We start from the raw sequence: 25351 nt of genomic DNA, 5'->3' as shown, positions 1-25351 counted from the left end.
GAAAAAATGAGAGAAGAAAAAGCAAGCAAGCAAACAAACAACAACAAAAGGTGAAAATACTATGCTGTAATCCACATTCAATCCCTATAAATCTTCCCTCTAGATTCAAATGGCTCTCTCCATCACAACTCTATTGGAATTATCCTGAATCACCTCATTATTGAAAATAGTAAAATCCATTGTAGTTGATCATCACCTAATTTTGATACTATGTACAATGTTCTTTTGGTTCACTTAGTATCAGTTCATGAAAAGTATCTCCAGGTCTTTCTGAAATCATCCTGATGATCATTTCTTATAAAACAATAATATTTCATAGCATTAATATACCTTAATTTATTCAGCCATTCCCCAAGTGATAGGTATTCACTCACTTTCCAGTTCTTTGCCACTACCAGAAGGGATGCTACAAAAATTTTTGCACATGTGAATCTTTTCCCATTTATAATGACCTCTTTGGAATACAGACCCAGAAGAGACACTGTTGGATCAAATATTATGCACAACTTGAGAGCCCTTTGGGCATAGTTCCAAATTGTCTGTGGAAAACAGCAAGTATCTTTGATAAAGGCCTCATTTCTCAAATATATGGAGAAAATGAGTCAAATTTATAAGAATATAAGACATTCTCCAACTAATAAATAGTCAAAGGTTATGAACAGGCAGTTTTCAGATGAATAAATCAAAGTTATTTATAGGCATATGAAGAAGTGCTCTAAATCACTTTTGATTAGAAAAAATGCAAATTAAAGCAACTCTTAGATATGACATCACACCTATCAGATTGACCAACATGACAAAAAAAGGAAAGCAATAAGTATTGGAGAAGATGTGGGAAAATTGGGACAGTAGATCACTGTGATAGAGTTGTGAACTAATCTAACCATTCACAGAGCAATTTAAAACTTTGACTAAAGGGGAACCAACCTGTACATACTCTTTCATCCAACAGTACTACTACTCAGTCTGTATCTCAAAGAGATCACAAAAAAGGGAGGAAAAACCCTGCATGTGCTAAAATATATATATATATATATATATATATATATATATATATATAGCAGCTCTTTTTAGGATGGCAAAATATTGGAAACTGAGAAATTCCCCAATTGGGGAATGGTTGAACAAGTTGTGGTATATGAATGGAATGGAATACTGTTGTCCAATAAGAAATGATGAACAGATAGATTTCAGAAAAACCTGTAAAGGCTTGTATGAACTGATGCAAAGTGAGAAGAGCAGTACCAGGAAAACACTGTATATACTATCAGCAAAATTGTACTAAGTTTTCTTGACATATCGAGGGGAAAAACTAAAATACTATTTTAAAAAACTAGCACTGTTCCACAAACATCTTCAGATATTGTCTATCCTGCCTTCAATATTTCATTATCTATCCTTTCACTACTCTACTCCTTTTCAGCTTCTTTTTATTTACTGTCTTCCCTCTTTCAATTGTAAGTTCCCTTGAAGAGCTAATAATCTAAATCTTAATGCCTTGTACCTTTCTTTGTCTCCCCAGGATCTAGCACAGTGCCTGGTAAATAGTAGATGCTTAATGAATATTTATTGATTCTGACTCTGATTATACTCAGTATAAGTTTACATGGATTCATTCAATCAGACATCTAATAACTGTACACTATGTGTAAGACATTACTTTACAGGCTGAATATACAAAAAAGGTTCAACTCAGTATTTTCCTTCAAGATTTTGCCTCTCATTCCAGACTAAACTCATTTCCTTAATTTGGCAGACCTTATATTGATAGACTGTTTAAGTAATAGCTCTTCGGTCATGACCACTCTCTGAGTAATCTTCAGTCTTTCATTGTCTACTGGATGCTTGACTATTACATACAATCATGCCCATTATCTTCTCTTCCTCAAAAAAATCATCATTCATCTGTCTCTCTCTGCTGCCTATTATCCCTTATGTCTCCTCCTAAAAGAAAACTAACTTAAAAGAAAGCCATTTACCATAGAGGACTTTGCTCTCATTCTCTTCTTAACTCTCTGAAATCTCGATTTCAATTTCATTATTCAACAGTCAAAAAAAGCTTATTCAATTTTTGGCCACATTAAGAGAAGTATAGTGACCAGAACAAGGAAATTGACATTGTATTGTGCCATAATTAGATCTCATAGAGCATTGTGTTCAATTTGGGGGGAAGATGTTGGCAAAAAGTGTATATTCAGGGGACTTGATGTAGACTGGAATCTAAAAAGGGATTAAATGTGCTCTGTTTGGTTTTAGAAGACAAAATTAGTAGTAGTGGGTAGTAAGTGTGGAGAGGCAGCTTTTAATTCAATGTAGTCAGGGTCCCATGCCTTTTTACATTCTATATGAGAGAATAGAGAAAGGTTCAGAAAATAATATACTTTATTTCAAAAGAATCAACTTCAGAAATGTAAAATGGAACAGGTCTTTCCAAAAATCAATCAGTAAGCAATTTCTATGTACTAGGCATTGTGCTACATGCTGGAGACACTACCAAAAAAAAAAAAAAAAAAGGCAAAATGGTACCTCAAGGAGCTCACAATTTAAGATTTTTAGTAATTTTAAAAAGATCTGGGAGGTTTGGTAGACTATCAGCTTAATATAAGTCAATAGGATGGTAAGGCAATTAAGAAAGTTAATGTCATCTTAGGCTGTTAAGAGAGGCACGAAATTCAAGAAGGAAGAATTAATAGTCCCACAATATTCTTTTTGAATGATAAATTTCAATCAACTCAAGAAATATTTGTTGTCCCTACTATATTGCCCTCAAGGAGCCTATGTTCTTCTGGACAGAAACATGTACCCAGCTAAGTGGTTACACAATATATGCAGAATAAATACAAAGAAATGAGGAGGAAGGTCACAGAAATCACTATCCCTAAAGCATTTTGTTATTTCATTCAGTTTACACAATCCTATCATTTGAAGAAAAGCATGTTTACCAAAAAAAGTTTGATTGCCTACAATCAAACATGTTGACTGAAATGGTTGGTCAATTCAAATAGACCAATTTATTTATATGTAATCACAATGTATAAAAATATCTATTGAGTGGTTGTTGTGAGTAAAATACTTTGCTTTGAATTAGGAGGCTGCAAATGAAACACATGGCCCAGAGCCACTTAAAAGTAAGATTTACATTGACTGAATTTGCTCCTAAAGGCTGATCCAAATAAGATCATTGGCCCTCCCTTATGACTTATTATGCCTCCACCTAAGGTTTATTCTGGGATATATTCTGAATATAGTTTATGTCTAATTTGTGTGTATTTCCACAAACATAGCTAAGTCCCTAGCTCCTATATGAGTATTAGGTAACAATGCATATGGGATGGAAGGCAACCTTTATTTTACTCCAAAAAATATGCAAAAGGTGAAAAGGATTCCATTAGGCCCATAAGAAAAAGCATAAAAGACATAAAGTACACATAGAAATTACCCTCAAAAGGAAATTGAACTTGGTATTACCAGATGTGTTCTCCTTACAGTCTCATTTTCATTGCTGTACCACGAATGTATGTTGTACACAGTATATAATATACACATCACAGATGCCTAGTAAATGCTAGTTGAAGAATCAAATTGAATTCTGGTGAAATCCCTCATTTACATGTGGAACCCCCCAAGACTTGTAGTGCTCTTGTGTTTTAAATTCCTCTGGAAGTCAAATATACTTTGGGACTTCTAAACACGCAGTCTCCTTCATGGTGAAACTTTGGTGGCTGACAATTCACTGTAATTATGGGGCTTGGCAACATTCTGATATGTTGCTCCTCCATATGTTAGTTTTAGTCCCCTAACATATCTTTCAGTCACAAGACTATACAGTCCATTCTTTTCTTTTTTTAAGAGCATACTAGAATTTCCTTTCTCCAATGATGGGTATAGATCAAAGCTTCTTAAATTTTTTCTACTTGCAATCCTTTTTTATCCTAGAAATTTTAACAAGACCCCCCCCAGATATATAGATACATGAAATCGATATATAAACCAAATATTTACTGATATTAAATCATAATCTTGAAACCCCACATTCAGTTATAAGATTCCTCCATATGGGATCAGGAACCACAGTTTAGGAAGCTAGGGCATAAATGATACTCTTCTTTCTCCAAGAGGCATGCTACTTAGAAGCTCTCCTTTCTGCAAATTGTCAGATTTCTGAACTCTTGAACTTGGGATTACTCATGAGGAAATCCCTAAGGCTAATATTACTTTTTTTAAAAAAATCTCCTTTCTCTGCCAGAAGGCAAGATTCCAGAATTACATTGCCTAGGAAATTTACCTCCCCCTCTAACTAGGAGGCAGAAGTTGAAGAACTTTGTCCATGAACTTTCCTTTTGGGCCTAAAGCACAGGTATATTCAGCTCACACTTGGTCCTTCGATATATTTCAAGGCTGCCACTAATGGCTCCAGGATAAGAGAAGATTATGTTCATGTAAAAAATTCTCCCTACTCCATCCCAATCCAGTCACTTCTGCTGTACTCTGGTCTGTCTCTTGCATAGGCAGAAAGCAAAGGAGTAAGTAAACTTCCAGCTTTTTTTGTTTTTAATAGATTAACACAACTCCAAAAAGTTTTGGCTGAACAAATCATCTTGGGGGGCAGTGGGGAGAGGCAGTATTAGTCATTGGAGTCTAATTTGGAATTATCGTTATCTTTTTAACAAGGTATCCACACTATTCTGGAAGATGTGCTTTAAAAAGTCCTGGACAAATTCCTGTTAAGATTATCGGGGTAATTTGGGAAACTCCCTGAAATAAGTGCCTTTATGTACTCTTAGCAGTTACATATATGTTATCTCAGAAAATCAAGATGGGGTCTGTAGCTTTAATTCTTGGGCTCTGTCTTCGCAACACCTCTCAGAAACTCTCCCTCTTCTCTTTTGTGATGCTGGCATCTCTCTTAGGGCAATCCCTCACATCACACCTGGGTCATTGCAATAACCTTCTAATGGATCTGTCTGCTTCTAATATCCCTAAAATGCAGGTGCAGTCATGTAACCCTTCCCTCCCCATCCCCAACTCAATATCTATTGTGGCCTCCTATAGGGTTCTATTGATTCTGGGAGCAAATACATGCTATTTAGCCCTTTATTACTTAGTCTCCTCCTCCTTTTCCAGCTTTCTTACATTTTACTTCTCAACACTTACTCCTAAATACTGTGTGACACTGGCCTCCTCACTGTTCCATGGAAAAAGATACTCTTTCTCTTACCTCCAGACATTTTCTTTAGCTGTTCCCTATGCCCAAAATGCTCCCTCTCCTCCACTTCAACTTCTAACTTCCTAGGATTTCTTTAAATTCCAATTAAAATCCCACATCCTACAGGAAGCCTTCTCTAACCTCTTTTAATTCCAGTCCTTTCCCTTTTGTAATTGCTTCCTATTTGTAGCTTCCTGTATGTAGCTTGCTTTGCATATATTCATTTGTATGTCCTCCTCCATTAGATTATAAGCTCTTTGAAGTCAGGGACTATCTTTTGCCCTTTTTTTTTGGTATCCCTACCACTAAGAACACAGTGTCTGGTGCATAGTAGGCACTTAATAAATGTTTATTGAATTAACTCTAGAACCGCTGTGGGCTGATTGGATTAGCCTGGATCCAACCATGATCTCACTCAGCAGACATCTTCATGACATGCTGGTTCTCTTAACCTCTCCCTGGTTCCAGTTTGTAATTTCCCTTCATGTGTTGTCTCCCTCTACCAGAATTTAAGCTTCTGGGAAACAGAACTGTCTTGATTTAGCTGAAGTTTTATCTTCAGAACATAGAACAGTGGTTGGCTCAAAACATGTACTTAAAAAACATGTTGGGGTTTTTTTTCTCTTTCTAATTTCTCCTCTTGTTCTAACATTCTCTATTTATCTAAATATCTGAATATCTAGTAATGACCTAGAAGTGGTCAGATCATATCTGGAATATTTAGTTTAGTAATCAGCCCTCCATTTTAAGGATATTGGTCAGCTTGAGAGAATTAAGGAGATGATAACAAATATAATAAGGATGTTGAGTCATATGAATACTAAAGTTGAAGGAAGTGGGGATATTTAATCAGTCAGTAAACATTTATCAAATGTCTCCAGATCATATTCCCTATTGCCCAGGGAACTTACTGGTAGACAAGGAGAGACAAATATAGAGTGGAGATTATATTGGGAACAATTTGTTCGAGGAGATGAGATTGAATGAGATCACTTGCATAGATAGAAGGGTCTGATTTGGCAAGGAGAAAAACCTCCTATTCATATAAGCAGAGGTGAAGGAGGAGTGGCAGAAGGCAGCTGTATGACAGGAAATGAGAAAGTAAAAGAGATCTTTTAATGGATGGCTTCCATTTTTTCAGAAAAATATGAAATGATACTTTTAGCTCAGAAGTTGGGAGTAGGGAAGTCATAGAAGGTTTGAGGAGGGATGAGGAAAGTTTAGAACAGTCAATTTGATAATAATGAGTTAATTAGGGAGGTGTAGAAGGATTGCCTAGCATCTGTGAAGGACTAAAGTTATGTAACATGTTTGTAGTGGACCCAGTCCAAATGGTTGTGTGATTTCCTACACCTTTGTTCAGCAGCATATATGTAAGAACAAAGGCAGCACATAGTGAGAGTGATCCAGATCTGAGGCTTGGGAGGACACAACTGGCAATGTGATAAGGCAATGTGCAAGGGACTCAAGAGAAGAGTACTTTATAGGATGGAACTGGTTCACCAAGGTGTCAAGATGGGGAAAGGAAAAGAGGGTGGCTGGTACAGTGGTAATGCCTGGGAGAGTACTGAGGGATAAAGGTATTGGTGTGGATGAAGAGCAGAGATTTGGCACTAGAAGACAAAAGAAGAGATAGAAAGCCAATAGAGTGTGATCAAATAAGGGAATTTCAGAATATGGAAGTAATGCATTTGTGAGTGATCTCAAGATTAAGGGAATGATCATCTTTGTGTATAGCTAAGGTGGAGTGCAAGAGTAGGTCATGGGAAATGGATAGGTGAGGGAACCAGGAAGTTAAGGTGTTTGAAAAAATAATATGTATATTGAAGCACCCAAGTATGAGGGCAGAAGATGGGGAGCAGAGAAAGATTATGACCTATATACTGAGGAAGGAAGAAAAAATCTTCTAGAGCTCTATAGACAACAGCTTTCAGAATTTCTATTACATGGTGAGTGTGGATTGCATAAATCTTAAAGAAGAAGAGATTATTGGCTAATAGTGGTAGAAGGAGAAGAGTCCTACCACTCTTCTCCTGAAGAGTCCATTGGGAGCAAGGAGTGTCCCAAATCCCTCAGTTCAACCAATGAGTTGAAGAGAATGAACAAAAATGTAGCCAATGCTAGAAAAGATGGCCAAGGAGGCTAAGTCATCAGGAAAGAGCTAGGTTTCACTGAGAGACAGAAATGTTAGAAATTCAAAATGAATTCACGTTTGTTGACTATGGACCAGAATGCACAGTGGGAAAGATAGGTAGCATTTAGTTGAGCTTTGGTGAAGAAGAGAGAGTGATAGGAGATAGGAACCACAGATGATTCCCAGAGTCAGCCAGCTGTGAAGAATATACCTAGATTGGAGTTTGCTAATCATTCAGTGATCATTAGGGAGAATTTTCAAGTAAATGGTATCATCATCTTTAGGTAGAGTCCTTTTAGAACCTTGTGCATTTTAGACAAGGGGACAAGAACTTGGAATGGGAGAAGTTATGATACTCTCCTTTTACAAAGCAAGAGACCAAAGTAGAAAACTTGATGGTATGTCACTCTCTTCTCATGAGACTGGTAAGATGAAATGGTCATTTTTTTCCCCAAAGGGAATTGGAAATCAGGGAGGAGAAATCATGCAGCACGATGGAAAGGACCCATCCCTTTTACTCTCACCCAGAGACTAGAGAAGAGAAGATGAAGGACAGGAAGAAATGGTTTTTAAGATTGATAACAAGTCTAAAAGGGGATAAGAAGGGAGATACAGAATGTCTAGTGTGAAAACTAAAAGAAATATACTCTTCTCTAGACTGCTCTAGTCTCTTTAGAGGTCATTACAATAACATTAGAATCTCTCTTTCCCCAGGTCCTGACTCCACGTGTCTACCATGTGATACTATTCCTAAAGATTCTGCTTTTGTTTCCCTTTCTTTCTGTCAGAAATACTTGAAGGAAAGTGATCTCTATTTCATTTTATTCAACCAGATTGTAATTACTGCTAGGATTTGCCTAACTAGCAGGTCCAAATACTCTCATTCAGGCTTCTCCCTGTCCCGTTGGCTCTAGTACCCTAACTTGGCCCAATCTCCTTCCATTCTTTCACTTCCCCCTTTTCCTTTAGGTGCACCTGGACATGAGATCATAGTAAAGAAAATCCATTTATATAAACAGTATTATCTGTAACCCTCCAGCATGTCAACTGACACCTGCCTTTGAACCTGAGCTCTGTTTGGTCTATGGAAACCTGGCTGGCCAAGCAGCTGAGTTCTGCACATTGTCCTAAATAGAGGAACTAACTTTTTTTTTTTTAATCCTTATAAGGATGGGTGGCTAAGGCTGAATATGCAAGATGAACAGGAAGAATATCCTCAAGTTTCTTAGGTACTTAACTTAGGTACTTCCATTTCCCATGACCTACTTCTCCTCTCTAACTACAAGTACAATTTAAATTACAATTTAAATCAACACTTATCAAGTACTCTTTGTATTTATTTATTTATTTTTCCTGTGGAGCTTGGGGTTAAGTGATTTGCCCAGGGTCACATGGCTCAGAAGTGCATCACCTACTCTTGAATTGGGTGTCATCTTCCAGTCATGGAGTTATTGCCAGTCATGTCCAGTCAACTATCAACTCTAGATTATTCCCAAAACCTTTCTTCTTTACCCCACCTCCCCTATTGGCTGAGGATCTCACCTTATACTTCAGTAGTCATGTCAAAATTTTCTTCTTCTCCCCATTTCACATCCCCCTAACATCAATTCCCACTAGTTCTTCTTCATTTTGGTCTCAGATGAAGAAGTAACCTTTCTCCCTGACAAGATTAAACCCCATGACATACTCTTTTGTTCCCATTGCTTTCCATGTTCTGCAGCAGATTGTCTCTATTTTCTTATCTTATCTTTCTTATCTTCAACCTTTCCCTATGTATTGACTCCCCTGATTCCTGAAACATGCTCACTCCTCTCCATCATCAAAAAACAACTACTACCTTGATCTATCTTCTCCATTGGCTTTTGTTCTCTCTTTTATGGTAAACTCTGAAATTGCCTTCACTTGACTGCTCCATTTTCTTTTCTCTCATTCTATTCTAAATCCTCTGTAATCTGGCTAAGATCTCATTTAACTGAAGTTGCTTTTCTCAAAGTCATTAAAGATCTCTTAATTGTCAAATTTAATAAACTCTTCCCAATTTGTATCCTTAATTTTTCTAAAAGCTTTTACACTGTTGATTACTTTTTTTTTATCATGCATATTCTCTCATCTCTAGTTTTTTTGGTGACATTTTTCTCTTCTTTTCCTTCTTCCATCTCTCTATCCTATCTAGCTAAATTCTCTTTATCAGTCTCATTTGTTGGTTCCTAATCCATGTCATGCCTACTAATTGTGGGCATTCCCCAAGGTATTGTTTTGATTTTTTGCAATTTCATTTGGTGATCTCATCAACTTTCATTAATCATCTTTTTATACATAATTCCTACATTTATATATCCAAGTCTTTATTTTCTGAGCTACAATTTCATATCATCAGCTACTTTTTAGGCAGCTCAAATACATGTTCATAGGTATCTCAAGCTCAATATGTCCATTTTCTTTTCCCCCCCCAAACCTTCTATTCTTCCAAATGTTCCTATTATTGTCAAGGGTAATACCGTCCTTCCAGTCATTCAGTATTGCATCCTCAGTCCCATCCTTAATTGCCCTACATACCCAGTCCATTGTCATATCTTATTTCTATTTTAAAATTTTATATAAGTCCTATTATCTCCTCTCACTCACTTCTCTACCCTTTTTAATAGCTTTCTAATTTGCCTCCCTGTCTTAACTTTCACCACATTTCATTCCATCCTACAGTCAGTTGCCAAAGTGCCTTTCCGAAAGCATAGGTCTGATCATGTTGCTCTCCTACTCAGTAGAATACAATGGTTCCCTATTATCTTCAAGATCAAATCTAAAATCCTTTGTTTGCTATTTAAAGCTCTTCTTAACCTTGCCATTTTCTACCTTTCTGCTCTTCTTATATTTCTCTTCTCTCCATGCATTCTGTGCTCTAGCTTATTTGCCATTCTTCCTACACAGAAGGTATTGGTTCTGTCTTTTCAATGCTGTCCACCAAGACTAGAATCATCTTCCTCCTCATCTCCAAATCTAGTTTCCCTCACAATTCAGCTCAAATTCTCCCTTCTGCAGAAAGCCTTTTTGAGTTCCCTTAATGCCTTCCCCTTTGAATTTATCTTCTATACACTCTATTTATATATCTTGTATGTAATTAGATATTAAATATTGCCTTTGTCATTAGAATATGAGCTTCTTGAAGGCAAGAACTGTTTTTGCCTTTCATTACAAATTTAGCAGAATGTCTAGTACTTGGCATAAATGCTAGTTGATTAACTGAAATAGTTCCTACTTTGAAGGTTAAATCATGTTGCTATGTGGCATATAAATACATAGCTGGAGAGATGACAAAAACCAGAAAAAATAAATAACAAGTAAATATTTAAATTATAGCTACATACAATAATAAGAGAGACAAAGTAAGACAGTTCATGATTAATTTTCAGATGAATTAATTGTATAGATTTTGGGTTTGTTTGTTTTTTTTAGAGGTTCAATCTGGGATGGTCAGGGCAGGGTTTATAAAGGAAGGCAAATCTGGGTTGGAAATTTTTTAGACCCTTACAACAGTCAGGAAGGACAGAAGTTGGGATATAAGTTTTGGAATCCTGGGGGTTCATATGTAGACAAGACACCCGGGAATGTAGCATTTCACAATTTTGGCACCAATGTAGCAGTTGGCAAGAAAGAGAATAAACAGATAAACTTCATCCTTTATGTTTGAACTTCTACCATGACCTTTTATTCTTCCTGTGAACAGGCCTGTAGAATAATCTTGGTGGACCTGAGTCTGGTTCCCTTTAGACAGAAATCTCTCTCACAACATGTGTTTCCTCTGAAAATCCTGTGAAGTATGAAGTAGAAGCCAAGTTCTATCTGCTGGTCAGGATACAGGTCACGAAGGATTCTGTGCCCTTCAACCAGCCTAAAGCTGGTTTTTTACTCTTGAGCGAGAGACATCCATTTTAATATTGCACTGTCAGTATTTTATTTATGTGTCATGATGCAACGTTTTCTCTCACAAATCTCTCTTGCATAAATGATTTACTGTTTGTTCCTAAAGCCGAAAATTTTATTCCTTGTCTCTTTTTTTCTGATAAGAGGATATTGCAGCAGCTCTGCCTTTTATACAGCTGATGGTTTTTTTTTTTTTCTTTTGTTAATTCAAACTTCCTCAGAGTAACTAGTTTAGCGAGGCACAGAAAACCAAGAGGTTCAGCTCTTGAAATAACTAAGGAACTAAATCTTCCCTTGCCCATTATCATCTAGAACCCTGTTGAATTTGTTTTCCTAAAAAGTAAGTTTGTGCATTGTGGTTCTTAAAATAGGTTTTTACTTTTTTCTTACCTCTTCAAACTAAGCAGATTTGACTACAGGACAGTGTTTAGGCCTCAAAGATTAGGTTAAGAAAATAGGTTTTTGCAACTCCCTTTCCCCAAGTCTCCACCCCACAACCTAAGTCGAATGATTTTTTTTTTTTTTTTGGTTTGGTTTCTTTTTAAGAAAAAAATAGAAACAATTATTTCCTTTTGGATAAATCCCAGCTAAGCTTAAACACACAGAAATTTACAATGCTTGACATTTCATGCAAAAGTTATATTATTTTATATTTCTTCAAAAAAACCAAAGAGAACATATTTAGCATATTTGTTCATTCTAAGAAAATTATGCAGCATAAAACTCTCCTAACAGGGGACTGTGATCACTTATACAAGTTGAATTAAAACCAAAACAAAACAAAATCATAAAGGTGAATTGATCATTGCCTGAACTGTGACTTTATGAGGTCTGGACTGAAACAAAAGCTATTCTTTTTCTACAGTCTGGATCCCCAGATAAATCTCCCTGTGGGTTCTGCTTCCTAAGTTTTCTGCTTTTGGACTCTAGCTGAATGAAAATGCATAAAGAATCCCCTAGAGCTCTCAGAACAATTCATAGAAATTCTCTTTTGCCATTGTTCTTTTAAAGTCTCAAGCTACAGAAAGCACTAATAAGTATATTATGATAGTCCTGTAGGCCATTGGGTCTCTTGGGAAACTTAAAGTCATAATAGATGTTTTAGGGGGAGTGCTAAAAGTAGAATAAAGGACCCCAGGTCTGTGCTCTAGAAGCACTGGTATTATCCCTATTGAACTGAATGTTCAAGAATACTAGAAGGGTATTTAGATGCTAGTTAGATACTAAAAGATAGAAAGTTAGATAAGTGAATATTTACTGTAAGTGCTTATGTGCTTTGGAATTGGAATTATATGACATGCAGACATTGGTAAAGGACTGCCCAACATGGTGTATCTGCGTCAAAGCACTGTGCTCTATGAGCAAAAAGAATTGAAGTAGTTCAAAAGAAATGTGAGATGTGCAAATTTAAAGAATACATCCAAATATTCCATGGACTATTTATTTGTGCCTGACTTGTGGTGGACATTCTGAGCTCATATTTATCTGATCAGCCACAGTTGGACACATCATAAGTTGACTCTAACATAGTGATGTCATTTTGGTCCTACTGAAAAATTCTGAGAATAAAAATGGAGGCAAATTAGATGGTCTTTGTCTTCAAGAGTTTACATTCTAATGGAGGAAAAAAATTGTAAAGGGAAACTGGAAAGGGTTGGGAAAGATAGGCATATGTTCAGATGGCCTGGATCTTGTGGAGGTCAGCAAGGTACCTAGTACAACTTGTTTGAATTCATAAAAAAAAAAAAAAAAAAATGAAGTGATTAGAACCAGAACAATTTATAAAATAGCTTCAACATAGCAAATATAAACAACTTTGAAAGACTTATTAACTGATCAACACAATGACCAACTACAATTTCAAAAGATTCATGGTGAAACATGATACCCACAACCAAATAATCAATTAATTAATGGACTCAGGGTGCAGATTGAAGCATGTATTCTTTTATTTCTTTGTTTTTCATGCCATTTTAGGGGAGAGAATGATTAATATGAAAATTTGTTTTGCATCATTATACATATTTATATTGTGTTATTTTTCTTGCATTCTCAGTGAATGAGAAAGGGAAAGGGAGAGAATTTGGAAGTGAAAATAAAATTTAAATTTAAAAGAACAACAACAACAAAAAAAAGAAAAAGCTGTGTCTGGCACCAGTAATTGATGTTTAATAGCATTGCTTAATAGTAGATGTTTAATAAATATTTAATCACTTCCTTTCCTTTCACTAGTTGTATTCTCATTGCTTAGCAAAATGCCTTACTCATATTAGCATTTAATAAATGATTTTTCTACTTATTTAACCATATTTGCTCCTCATTTTGCAGTGTTGATACTCCTGTGAAATTAAATAATAGTACCAACACTCCTCTTCCCTAGCAAAGCAAAAGAAACATTGACTCAAAATTATGGTTTGAAAAATTAAACATTGGTGGAAGATTTTGACTAACCCTGGAACATTACACAGCACCATTACATTACGTTACATAAGCTGCTTTATCCTGTCCTCAAGCACTTAATCCTCTCATTTATCAGGCATGGTGGCTTTTATAGGCTCCATGAATTTAAGATTTGCTGTGTATTACAAGCTCCTACTTTCACAATCACTGACAGTGGATGAAGATTTGGTGGATATCTTTAGGTAAAGGTTTAATTAGATGGACAATGAGATCTCTTCTGATTCTAAAATTCTGAGATTGTGTAGTTTACTTTCTCTGTTCTTAATCCCATATTGTTCTTACTTCTGGATGAGGCCCTGTAGCAGTGCTGACTATGTCACCTATACATTTTTATCTACTGCCAAGTCATTGAAAAATGGCAATACTCTCATTCTTTGACTGATTCTCTACTGTGGTCCATATAGTGAATGTTCTAAGCCTTCACTTTTTCCTTAAGTACCCTGTGCCATCTCACCCTGTCTCTTGAAGGATGACTGACTCCTACTTAACTGAGAATAAGGCATCTGCCATCAGAACTTTTCCCACTCCTATTTCATTCCTTAAACTTTCTCTACATGTCTAGCCATTTTTCTCTTCCTTTGTTCCATTTTCTAGTGAGGAGGTGTCTTTTCCTGCCAAGTCCAGACCCCCTTCTGTCCTTGTTCCTATCTCCTGTCATGTCCTGTGGGGTATATACTTAAATATTTATAGGAGATTATAATCCTTTAATATTGGAGTTGGGACTGAGAATGATTTTATTACTTGATTTTCTTTATTGTTTACTTTGTTATTTTTTCTTATTAAATGTTTTGTGATTAAATTCTTGCTTAGTTTCTTGGCATCATGTTCACTAGATACAGGTATAATGAAATATATGAGATGTTCAGAGAGGACCAGCATCTCTTGTGTGAGAGCTTGCCGATCCCTCTTCAGGACTGCTCATCTACCTTTAGTGTCTACCTTTTACCCAGTTCTCACTATTGGCTCCAAGAAGCTATTTTATTGGTAAAACCATCTCAGCAGATGGGCTCAACCAGACTGAAGGTAACAGACCCATTGGTGAATTAAGGGGATATCTACTTCAAGCATGTGAAGATTTCCCTCCCGCAGAATAGGAAGATAAGAACCATTCATTCCAATGGCCCTGAAGGAAGCTGAATTAGGCTCTGTAAAGTGCAAGGACTGAAATAGAAGGTCATTCACTGTATATTGGGCCATCACTAATCATCTTGACGTTTATCTTGCCATTGGATTTTGATGACTCTGGAAGAGAGTAAAAAATGAAGACAGTGTAACTCTGCCTCATTTAAATCCAATTCATGCTCAAGAGATCCATCCCATTATATCAAGGGTCCTCTTCAAAGTGAAAAGACAAACAGAAGAGATCCAATCATATTTGCAAAAGTTTGTTAGTCCAAATATCTGACATTGAAGCTGTGAAAGGAAGGAAGGGGTGTCAGAGTTTTGTGGGGTGACTTTCACATTTGTAGAAGATTTCATGATCAAAATCTCCATCTTTTTATAACCTTTTATAATCCCATGTCTTTTTATTTGCTTCATTACCTCTAAATATATTCTCTGTCCTCATTATGACCTTTTATTCCTCTATCCCTTTTAGTACTTTCCCTGATCATCACTTCTTCTTTGAAATTTCTTCCCCTTCCAATATTGACCTCTTCATGAAAAACTTCAGCTGGATACTCTTCTCCATCCTTAAACCTTTTCCTTTTTTATCCCATCACTAATCATACTTTGCCAGACCTTGTTTCTATTCAAGTGTTGTTGGATAGAGGTAGAAGAAGCCATAACTGAGTCCACTACAAAGTTTTACTACTTCCAACAGGATTCCTATTGAAGCAAAGCAATAATTTTCTTCCTGTCTAATTAATTCTTTTATTATTATTATTATAGCTTTTTATTTACAAAACATATGCATTGGTAATTTTTTCAACATTGACCCTTACAAAACTTTCTGTTCCAAATTTTCCCCTCCTTCCCCCTCCCCACTCCCCTAAATGGCAGGTAGTTCAATTCATGTTAAATATGTTAAATTATATGTTAATTCCAATATATGTATACATATTTATACAATTGTCTTGCTGCACAAGAAAAATAGGATCTAGAAAGAAAAAAAACCTGAGAAGGAAAACAAAAATGCAAGCAAACAATAATAGAAAGAGTAAAAATACTATATTGTGGTCCACACTCAGTTCTCATAGTCCTCTTTCTGGGTATAGATGTCTCTCTTCATTACTGGACAATTGGAATTGGTTTGAATCAACTCATTGTAGAAGAGAGTCACGTCCATCAGAACTGATCATCGTATAGTCTTGTTGTTGCTGTGTATAATGATCTTCAGATTCTGCTCATTTTACTTAGCATTAGTTCACATCTCTCCAGTCCTCTCTGAGATCATCCTGTTGGTTGTTTCTTATTCCATAACATTCATATATCATAACTTATTCAGCCATTCTCCAATTGATGGGCATCCACTCAGTTTCCAGTTTCTAGTCATTATGAAAAGGACTGCCACAAACATTTTTGTACATGTGGGTCTTTTTTCCTCCTTTAAAATCTCTTTGGGATATAAGCCCAGTAGTAACACTGCTGGGTCAAAGGTTATGCACAATTTGATAACTTTTTGAGCAAATGGTTTCAAATAACTCTCCAGAATGGTTGGATCCATTCATAGTTCAATGTATCACCAATGTATCAGTGTCCCTAATTAATTCTTTATCCTATTATTTAGGCAGCAAGGTGGCACAATGAGTAGAAACCTGGAATCAAGAAGACTCTTCTTGAGTTCAAAACTGGACTCAGATACTTATTAGCTGTGTGACCATTGGCAAGTCACTTGACCCTGTTTATCTCAGTTTTCTCCTCTGTAGGATGAGCTGGAAAAGGAAATGACAAACCGCTTCAGTATCTCTGCCAGGAAAACCCCAAATAAGGTTACACAGAGTCAGACTTGACTGAAAAATGTTCCAAACCTTCTTTTCCTTCCCTAATCCTCCTATAGTATCTCTCCTCCCACCCTCTCAGCTAGAGATCTTGCTTTGTACTTCATATTTTAAAACTTGAAGCCACTTACTTTGTGATTTCTCTTTAAATAAGATAATTATTATAGAGACCTTGACACAGTATCTAGCACATGTAAATGCTATATAAATATTAGTGAGTTTGCATGGACCTGAGAAAACTATTCTTTAATTAATTTTGATTAATTGTGGTAAAAGTCAGAAATTATGAATAAATAATAACTTTGTTCAATTCTCTATGATTCTATAACAATGTTAATTATATAAGGAATTTTGTACTACAAGATGTGAAACCTAGACTTTAGTTTTATTTCTGCCACTAGCTTGTAGTGTGACATTGGGAAAGTCAACTCACTTTTCTCTAACTCTGTCTTCATTTAAAAATTAAGGGTGGACTCACTCACCTCTATAGTACCTGCTACCTCTATCATCTAGTAATCAGTGGGTAATCCACTAAATAGAGCCCCTGGAATCAGAAAGACCCCACTTTTAAATCCAGCTTCAGACTTACTAGCTTTGGCAACTTAATTTAATTGTCCCAGTTTTATCATCTGTAGAATGGATCATAATAGCACCTCATTTCCTAGGGTTGTTGTGAGGATCAAATGAGATAATCACTATAAAATATTTAGCACAATATATGGTACATAATAAGCAATATATAAATGCTAGTTATTATTTTTATAATTTGTTCTGTTTACCTTGTGCAATTTGTCTTTTAAAATCAATTTATATGTACTTTACAAAGCTTTAGATTATATGGTTTATAATTTATAGGTGATTTTTAGTATACTGGTTATGGTAATTTCTATTTTTAAAAATATGGATCTTAAGTTCAATTTGTTAAGAAACCCAAATCTTCTATCATATCACTCTGATTCTGGGAAAATTACATTGTACTTACACAATTTCATATATCATCTATTCCATAACCTATCATTAGTATAAAGAGAATCTGTACAAATAGTTAAATATCATCTATTTTCTCCCAACAATTAGAGTTTTTAAACAGCATGAAGTAAATTTCAACAAATCTTTAATGATTCCCTATTATGTGTGAATAAAGTTTATTCTACCTGCAAGAGCCTTCCCTATCAGTTCTATCAGTTGAAATTCTAGTCATCTGTAAGACCTTGTTCAAAGGTTTCCTCCTACCAAATCCCTGCATTGATGATATAGAACTAAATTCCTTTTTTTTTTAAACATCATAGATCTGTGATTTAAGGCCTCCTGTTATTTTTTTATCAATAGATTCTCTTTAACAAAAGATCGCCAAGAAGTCAGGGGTACATCATGACTCAGTTCAATTCAGCAAACGTTTTTAGGTGTCTGTTGGTGTTGAGAAGATAAATGGATATTGTGCAGGAGCATTTTATCTCCAAGGAGAGCCAAGTAGTCCCTGTAAATGCCTAGAGAGAAACATAAGAGTTAGACACTAGGAAGTCATGGGAGTGGATAAGTTGGTATATAGACCTGAGGATTGCCAAATTCCTTTGCCCTTGAGAAAAACATCCTTGTTCACCATGCTGGATGCAGGCAACCGAGACACACTAGAATTAAATTTGTGCCCAAAGTGGCAAGCAATTATAGAATAGTGAATTATTATGTTGGAAAACATAGCAGTAACTAGGAAATTACTGTAGCAAGGAGCTACTGGAATTAATAAAATTTGAGACTGAAGAGAGATAGCCTGATTCTGTGATCAGAAATGAAGAGGTGACTCACAGTCAGGAACCAAAGTGGGGACTGACTCAGAGGAAGCCAGTAATTGCCAGATACTTGGAATCCAGATGGATTAGTGAACCAGAGGTGGGGGTGACTGATTCCCCTTTTCTTTCCCTGCCTTTGCCTTATTTATCCTCTTGGACTCAGAATTGGGCCCAGATAAACTCCTTTCTTATTTCTTCATAATCTGTTATCAAGAAATGTAATCCAAAAATCTCTCATCACCCCTGAAGAATGGGGAAAGTAATTGGGTGAAATCAGGACTACAAAAAAGAGTACAGAACATTTTTTTTCCTTTTATCTTTGCTATTTTCAATAACCTATGTGGCTATGTGTTGAATACCTTTATCCTATGAATGTTGTCTGACACAGAAGGGAGATTCCATTTGTATAATTTTTGGAGTGCGAAATTTCATATTGTCCAGGCAATATAGGTTACTCATTGCGGCTATATGGAGCCATGTAGGTAGAGTGTAATACTTTACGTATTTCCAATCCCAACCTTGATGAACCAGAAAGATGTCTAAGTGACCACTAGGCAGATGACTTGGGTAGAGCTCTTCCTGGTGGACAAATAAGAAATTACATCTCTCTTCACCCCCCTCCTCCCCCTCAAATCCCAATAACTCATAAACACTTTCTTCAGGCTTAAGGAGCCTATTTGAACTAGTAACATTATTTCAGTGTACCAAATATCCCAGTTATACAAAGTATCACACTAAGTCACATCTGTACAACACAAAAACAAAAATAAATAAATAAATATTTAAGTGTCTTATATGCCCCTTTTCTCAAGAATTTTATTTTCTATTGGGATATATGACATGTACACAAATAGATAAATTTAAAGTAAATACAAAGTAATTTTAAGACAGAAAGATTACTAACTGATGGGAATCAGTTCATAAAAGAAGTATCACTTGAGTTGTACTTTGAAAAAACTAAGGTAGAGGTTGGAGGTAGAGATATGGAAGAAATACATTCCACAGATCTGGATAGTTTATATAGAGATGTAGAAAATGGAATGTTGTATAAAGTAAACAGTGAATAGTCCAGTTTAACTAGAAATTAGGTTTTGTGACTGGGAATAATGTGAAATATGACTGAAGAAGTAGGTTGGAGCTAGATTGTGAAGGATTTTAAATGCCAAGCTAAGAAATTTGAATTTTGTTCTACAGATTGGAGAGAACTGATGAACATACTTGATAAGGAAAGTGACAATCAGTGAGCAGTATTTTATGAATATCAACTTGATAGCAGTGAGGAATACAAATCTAAGAAGAGAGAGTTTGGAAGCAGAGAGATAAATTACAGAGCTATTGAATATTATCTGCATAGTGATAAAAGTTGGAAATAAAATAGATCTATGTAAGTATAGAAATAGTATGGCTGCTACATATATCTTGGAGGAAGTATGAAAAGAATTTTGGCATCTTATGGAAGGGTAAGAAAGAGGGAAGAGTTAAGAATGAAGATTTCTATGAGGTTATAAATCTTTGTAACTAGAATGATGATGGTACCCTTAACTCAAGAAGAAAAATTTGGAAGAAATATAGGTTTGGGCAAAATATAATGAGTTCCATTTTGGACATGTTGACTTTGAGGTGAGCCTAGGGATACATTTATAGATTTTTAACAATCAATTGATGTTGCCATCCTGGAGTTCATAAAAGACATTAGGGAGGCTGTTTAAATTTAGGAGCCATTTGTATAAAGATGATGATTGAATCCATTTGTTCAATTGGTTGAGGTCACCATAGGAGAGAATATAGAGAGAGAAATGGAAGGTCTAGGACAGAGCCTGGTGAGATATCCACATTAGTGGGAATCAGAAGGATGATAATCAGAAGACTGCAGTGGTCAGGCATGTAAGATGAGAACTAAGAGAGACCACTGTCTTAGAAATGTAGAGAGAAGAAATTATGTTGGAGGAGGGTATGTTCAACAATGTTAAAAGCTGCAGGTTAAGTAGATGAACTGAAGAATGAACTTTGGATTTACCAGTTAGGAAATTGCTGATGATTTTGGAGAAAAAAATTTCAATTAAATGTTGAGATAAGAAGCCAGACTGTGTAGGATTAAGAAATGAGAAGGTAATAAAATGGGAACAATAAGGATAGGTGGCCCTTTCTAGTAATTTAGCTGTTAAAAGAAAAGAAAAGAAAAGAAAAGAAAAGAAAAGAAAGAAAGAGGTTTAAGAAATTATGTTGAAGGAATGTCAGATTGAACTTTTGTAGGAGATTGGAGGAGGAAGAGGAAGACTTGGTCTGCAACAGGGTTTTGGATTAAGGAAGTCTGGTGAAGATATGGAAGCAGGATCACTGACTATAAAGCTTGTGAAATAAGGGAGGAAAAAAAAGGACAGGGTCTTTTTTTCCCTTATAATTGTACCTTGAATAGAACTAGATGGTTCTTGAAGTTATTTTAGGAATGGATGAATCTAAAAATTCAAATGAAGGTGCACCTGTCATCTAGATTCCTGTAGCCTCTCCTACTGAACTAAATCCAGTTAATCCTTCCATTGCAATATAAGGAATATTATGTCCTATGGATTTTCCCTGGAAAAGTCTTTCTTCTTTAGTTTCTGTGTGTATATATGTAGGATATCTGTATTATATGTAAGATGACCACACTATGTGTAAAGGAACTACAAAATCCTGGGCAAACTATGAAATCCTGTCCTGTAAACCTATCTTGTATCTGCACTTTGTTAGTCAGCAAAATGTTTACATTTGCACCCAGTGGACTGACTTTCACTTAAAGGAATATAGTAAAAGGCATGGCAAGGGCTTCCACTTACTTTTTCAGGCAGGGAAACTTCTGGTAGGATAACTCCACAGCAAATTTTATTTTTTATATATCTATGTGTAGGGAAAAAAAAAACAGTTTCTGGGACAAATTTATAATCCATGCCCATTGATCAAGCTCACAAATAATGTTTTGCAATCTCTTGATAAAATTTTATTTTTGTATTCTTATTCTTCAGGGTGAAAGGTTTCCCTGCATCAACCTCAATAACAATTATACACTCTAGGTACTCATCCAATGTGGTGGTTAGGGGTTGCCCCCAGGGATATTGTCAGTGGCTCTAAGGCAATCTCAGAGAACCTCTCACATTTGCCCCTTTTCTTCTATAAAGATCTCTTCTGTCCCCTCTTCACCATCAGTCTCTGGAGATTGTCTCTAATATTCCCCAGGTTGTGAGATTCTTAATCATATCTCTATTATTTTGCAAACATTGCAAATACTCTGGTTCCTGTGAGCATAGTGCTCAGTTGCTAATTCCCCATTATGGGCACTCACATAATTCTATAATCTCTGAGTTGGAAAGGACCTCAACAGCCATCTAGTCCATCCTATTCCCAAACAAAAATAGAATAGCTTTTCTTGGAGACCTGCTCCCTTATGAGGGAAGCTGTTCTCCTTTTGTTTAATTATGTTTGTTAGGATGTTTTTCCTGACAATAATCCTACATCTATCTCTTTGCATCTTCCACCCATTGCTGCAGGTTCTCCTCTCTGAAGTCAAGCCAGAGAAGTCTCACCCCATTTCTATATGACATCTAAAGACCATTGTCTCCCTTCTCCATTCTAAATGTCCCTTGTTCCTTCAACAAACTGGAAGATTTTTGCTCTCTTGATTACCTTTCTGGTAGCAACACAATAGAGTTGGAAAAAAAAAAAAAAGCACTTTGGAATCAGAGGCCTCCAAAATAGTAGTTATGTGATCCTACTCAAACCATCTGTCCTCTCTAAACATCAGTTTCCATATCTATAAAATGGAAGTGATAACAAAACCTGTGGTACTTATCTCATAAGGTTTTTGTAAAGGTCAAATGAAATAATGTATGAAAGTACTTTATAAACTTTAAAATGCTACAAAAATGTCAACTATTAAAATATCACACTGTTATGTCAGGGCTACCCCCCTGAAGGGCTCAGAATCAACCAGAGTCAGGATAAGCAAAGTCTGCCCCATGTTGGGTGCCAAAATATAATGTTCTGTAGTCTCTCAATTATAATCCTTCTCTGGGAGGAAGTTTCTTTTCTGTAAATCCTTTTCTCTGGGAGCAGGTTTCTTGGGAGGCTTCTAGAGCCTCCAACCAGAGCAAAGGTAGACATGGGAATGCATCAGACTCTGCCTCCAAGAGTGTGGGATTGTGGGTTTTCCGGAAGTCAATCCTAGTTATGAATCTCCATGAGCAGGCTTTTCCTTTAGTTCTTGTGAATCTGCTCTTGTCCAAGTGTCCCCAGTCAGCACCACAGTAGAATCTCCAATCTTTCTTCCTGACTCTTGGCTCCTTTTATCCTCCCAGAGAATGGGCTTGTGGATACTCCCAGGGGGTTGTGGGAACTCCTTTACAACCAATGAGCTAGCTCCTTTTAAAGGTGTAAACTCCTTTAAAGGTTTGAACTAAAGGTGTGAACTCTGAGCTAGAGAATTGTTAAGTTCTGACTTAGCACCTAGTAAGGAACCTAACATCACACTGCTGAATCATATTGACCTTAGAAACCACTGAAAGCCCTGGATATTTTCTAGATGAACTGTTGTCTAGCCAAGACTCCCTTATCTTGTAATTGTGAAATTGTCTTTTTGAACTAATTAAAGCATGACTTTGTATTTTTCCTTATTCTATTACATCTTATTAGAGTAAGCCCCAAGTTTTCTTAACATGTTGAGATAATTTTCAATACTGATTTTGTCAATCAATTTGTTAGTTATTTTTGTGAGCTTTGAGTCATCTGCAAATTTGATGAGAAGTCAATTGTTCAAAGTCAATTGTCTTAGTTCAAGACACTGATGAAATGTCAAATAGTCTAGGATCAAGCACATCCCTTAGTTACTCCATTAGAGGGCTTGTTTTGGGCAGGGCCTGACTCAGGCCAGTCCCTGATAGTTTATTTTTGATATTGAGACAAATGAGATATTCCTAAGTCATTCAACTATTAATAAAAGAAGATTTAGTTGAATATGATAGGAGAAGAATATTTAGCAAGTATAGCCATAGAGGACACTTTGAAATGATTCAAATGAGCAAAGCTCCTTTGCCTGCATTACTCAGCGGTTAAGTCTCTGAGAGCTGTTTTACACTCAAAGAAGGGATACCAGCAGTCTGAGTCCTTAATTCCCTGAATCAACTAGGTCTGGAGGAATGTTTCATTACATGGTAGGGGAAAAAATGAGCCTAACCTGCATGGTGGGAAAGGTTAGGATATTGCTTCCACCACAGACTTCCTTATAAGTGGACTTTGACTTTAATGATTAATCTTTGGGACTACTCATTCAAGGAAAAAAATCTATTTAATTGTGGAAATCATTTTCTAGTCTGACTCTTTCCATCTTATCCATAAAAATATCAAAAGAGACTTTGTCAGGTATTTGGCTAAAATCTAGGCAAACTGTACTTAATACATTTCCCTTACCTCTTAGTATTCTTGACAAAGTAATCTAGTCTAGTAACTGTCAAAGAAAGGAAATAAGATTGAGTGGGAGTTATTTTTGATGAAACCAGTCTGGCTTTTGATGATCAGCAAAATTCATTCTGACCATACACAGCTGTCCTATTCTTCCTAATCAAGAGTGTTACCTTTGCATACAAAGGACAGCATAACTTTGTCATTCCTTAACAGTAGGACCTTTTGAGTGAAGGGAGAAAGAGAAAGAAGTCTGAGTGAGTGGAATTGGATGGAAAAAAGCAAAATTGTAAGTGTAGACTAATGCCCCTTCTCTGTCCTAATTTATATTGACCACTTGTACTATGCTGTGCCATATTGTCAAGTCAAAATCCTGGCATTGTCCTGCTTGCTCTTGCCTAATTTCTTTACACACACAGCTTAAATAAACAAAGGAGTATGCAGACACATACACACATACACACACACACACACACACACACACACACACATACACACACAATTTCATTGATTTGTAGACGTATTTTTATGGATTCTAAAAAAAGAGAACAGATTTTTCTCTAGACCTCTATCTCACACACACACATGCACACACAATACACACACACATAGGTAAATATATTGGTTCACTTATGTCTGATTCTTTGTGCTCCCATTTGGGGTTTTTCTTGGCAAAGATACTGAAGTGATTTGCCATTTTCTTCTCTAGTACATTTTACAGATTAGGAGACTGAGGCAATCAGGGTAAAGTAACTAGCCCAAAGTCAAACATTTACTAAGTGCCTGAGAAATTAACATTGTTGTATGCACCCACAAAATACAATGAAACATACACAGATACAGATATATAATTAAATTATATAATATTATTGTTCTGTAAGAAGTGACCAACAGGATGATTTCAGAAAGGCCTGGAGAGACTTACATGAACTGATGCTGAGTGAAATGAGCAGGACCAGGAGATCATTATATACTTCAACAACAATACTATATGAGGATCAATTCTGATGGATGAGGCCATCTTCAACAAGAGATGAACCAAATCAGTTCCAATAGAGCAGTAATGAACTGAACCAGCTACACCCAGTGAAAGAACTCTGGGAAATGATTATGAACCACTACATAGAATTCCCAGTCCCTCTATTTTTTGTCTGCCAGCATTTTTTATTTTCTTCACAGGCTAATTGTACACTATTTCAAAGTCCAATTCTTTTTGTACAGCAAAATAATTGTATGGAAATGTATACATATATTGTATTTAACTTATACTTTAACATATTTAACATGTATTGATCAACCTGCTATCTGGGGGAGGGGGTGGGGGGAAGGAGGGGAAAAGTTGGAACAAAAGGTTTTGCAATTGTCAGTGCTGAAAAATTTCCCATGCACATATCTTGTAAATAAAGGCTATAATAAAAAAATACATAATTCATCCAAATGTACCCATATAAATGGATATATACACACTGTTATACCA

This window comes from Sminthopsis crassicaudata, chromosome 2 (genome assembly GCF_048593235.1).
Source record: "Sminthopsis crassicaudata isolate SCR6 chromosome 2, ASM4859323v1, whole genome shotgun sequence".
Classification (NCBI taxonomy): Eukaryota; Metazoa; Chordata; class Mammalia; order Dasyuromorphia; family Dasyuridae; genus Sminthopsis; species Sminthopsis crassicaudata.
This window is presented reverse-complemented; position numbering follows the sequence as displayed.